Source organism: Pleurodeles waltl, chromosome 8 (genome assembly GCF_031143425.1).
Source record: "Pleurodeles waltl isolate 20211129_DDA chromosome 8, aPleWal1.hap1.20221129, whole genome shotgun sequence".
NCBI lineage: Eukaryota > Metazoa > Chordata > Amphibia > Caudata > Salamandridae > Pleurodeles > Pleurodeles waltl.
Window position 1 is genome coordinate 1,506,509,545 of NC_090447.1, and position 2,500 is coordinate 1,506,512,044.

Below are 2,500 nucleotides of genomic sequence, written 5' to 3' on the forward strand. Positions count from 1 at the left end.
CCTTCACAAACTTCTTACAGAGGGCCAAGCACACACCCTGTTTTGCACCAGCCTCGCAATCGCTTCACCTTCACTTACACACAGTCTCAGATTGCCCTTTCTTTAGGGCCCAGCACAAGCAGCAGACCAGCTCTGCACCAGCAGCTTGGGGTGAGTGTGAAGTGCAGAAAAATTCTCAATTTTCCTTCAGAAAGAGTGTATTTTAGTGTTATTGCTTTTTTTTATTTATTTTAAGAAAGGAAAAAAGAGTAGAAGAAATAATAAATGAAAAGTAACATTAGAGAGGACTCTATGCATTTGTTCTAAGACGTGCACCACCTACTGTCTGCAAGAGGCAAAATGCCTACAGCACCTGGCATTCCCAGGCAGTCTCCCATCCAAGTACTAACCAGGCCCAACTTTGCTTAGCTTCTGAGATCAGGCGCATTCAGGGTGGTATGGCCGTAGGCAGAATGCACTCCTGTTTCAGGCCTCTTGTGTTGAGACAGCCCGCCGGTCTGGAGCCTGCTGCTCTCAAACACACCTGCACTCTACTGTTCACAAACTGCCCTCCTTCACAAACTTCTTACAGAGGGCCAAGCACACATCCTGTTTTGCACCAGCATCGCAATTGCTTCACCTTCACTTACACACAGTCTCAGACTTCCCTTTCTTTAGGGCCCAGCACAAGCAGCAGACCAGCTCAGCACCAGCAGCTTGGGGTGAGTGTGAAGTGCAGAAACATTCTCAATTTTCCTTCAGAAAGAGTGTATTTTAGTGTTATTGCTGTTTTTTTATTTATTTGAAGAAAGGAAAAAAGAGTAGAAGAAATAATAAAGGAAAAGTAACATTAGAGAGGACTCTATGCATTTGTTCTAAGACGTGCACCACCTACTGTCTGCAAGAAGCAAAATGCCTACAGCACCTGGTATTCCCAGGCAGTCTCCCATCCAAGTACTAACCAGGCCCGACTTTGCTTAGCTTCTGAGATCAGACGAGATCAGGCGCATTCAGGGTGGTATGGCCGTAGGCAGAATACACTCCTGTTTCAGGCCTCTTGTGTTGAGACAGCCCGCCGGTCTGGAGCCTGCTGCTCTCAAACACACCTGCACTCTACTGTTCACAAACTGCCCTTCTTCACAAACTTCTTACAGAGGGCCAATCGCACACCCTGTTTTGCACCAGCCTCACAATCGCTTCATCTGCACTTACACACAGTCTCAGACTGCTCTTTCTTTAGGGCCCAGCACAAGCAGCAACAGACCAGCTCACCACCAGCAGCTTGGGGTGAGTGTGAAGTGCAGAAAGATTCTCAATTTTCCTTCAGAAAGAGTGTATTTTAGTGTTATTGCTGTTTTTTTATTTATTTTAAGAAAGGAAAAAAGAGTAGAAGAAATAATAAATGAAAAGTAACATTAGAGAGGACTCTATGCATTTGTTCTAAGACGTGCACCACCTACTGTCTGCAAGAGGCAAAATGCCTACAGCACCTGGTATTCCCAGGCAGTCTCCCATCCAAGTACTAACCAGGCCCGATGCTGCTTCGCTTCTGAGATCAGACAAGATCAGGCACATTCAGGGTGGTATGGCCGTAGACAGAATACACTTCTGTTTCAGGCCTCTTGTGTTGAGACAACCCACCGGTCTGGAGCCTGCTGCTCTCAAACACACCTGCACTCTACTGTTCACAAACTGCCCTCCTTCACAAACTTCTTACAGAGGGCCAAGCACACACCCTGTTTTGCACCAGCCTCGCAATCGCTTCACCTTCACTTACACACAGTCTCAGACTGCCCTTTCTTTAGGGCCCAGCACAAGCAGCAGACCAGCTCAGAACCAGCAGCTTGGGGTGAGTGTGAAGTGCAGAAAAATTCCCATTTTTCCTTCAGAAAGAGTGTATTTTAGTGTTATTGCTTTTTTTTATTTATTTTAAGAAAGGAAAAAAGAGTAGAAGAAATAATAAATGAAAAGTAACATTAGAGAGGACTCTATGCATTTGTTCTAAGACGTGCACCACCTACTGTCTGCAAGAGGCAAAATGCCTACAGCACCTGGCATTCCCAGGCAGTCTCCCATCCAAGTACTAACCAGGCCCAACTTTGCTTAGCTTCTGAGATCAGGCGCATTCAGGGTGGTGTGGCCGTAGGCAGAATACACTCCTGTTTCAGGCCTCTTGTGTTGAGACAGCCCGCCGGTCTGGAGCCTGCTGCTCTCAAACACACCTGCACTCTACTGTTCACAAACTGCCCTCCTTCACAAACTTCTTACAGAGGGACAAGCACACACCCTGTTTTGCACCAGCCTCGCAATTGCTTCACCTTCACTTACACACAGTCTCAGACTTCCCTTTCTTTAGGGCCCAGCACAAGCAGCAGACCAGCTCAGCACCAGCAGCTTGGGGTGAGTGTGAAGTGCAGAAACATTCTCAATTTTCCTTCAGAAAGAGTGTATTTTAGTGTTATTGCTGTTTTTTTATTTATTTGAAGAAAGGAAAAAAGAGTAGAAGAAATAATAAAGGAAA

At 46.0% G+C, this 2,500-nt stretch overlaps 1 non-coding gene and 3 pseudogenes across 1 annotated transcript; all 4 read right to left on the reverse strand.

Annotated features, from left to right (window-relative positions):
* Positions 1-340: 340 nt before the first annotated feature.
* LOC138250650 (5S ribosomal RNA) lies at positions 341-449 on the reverse strand (annotated as a pseudogene).
* Positions 450-892: 443 nt separating this feature from the next.
* On the reverse strand, positions 893-1,011 carry LOC138252831 (5S ribosomal RNA). Its single transcript, XR_011195549.1, has one exon. It is a non-coding gene; the product is annotated as a 5S ribosomal RNA (ribosomal RNA).
* Positions 1,012-1,457: 446 nt separating this feature from the next.
* LOC138256164 (5S ribosomal RNA) lies at positions 1,458-1,576 on the reverse strand (annotated as a pseudogene).
* A 442-nt stretch (positions 1,577-2,018) lies between these two features.
* On the reverse strand, positions 2,019-2,127 carry LOC138251068 (5S ribosomal RNA; annotated as a pseudogene).
* Positions 2,128-2,500: the final 373 nt, after the last annotated feature.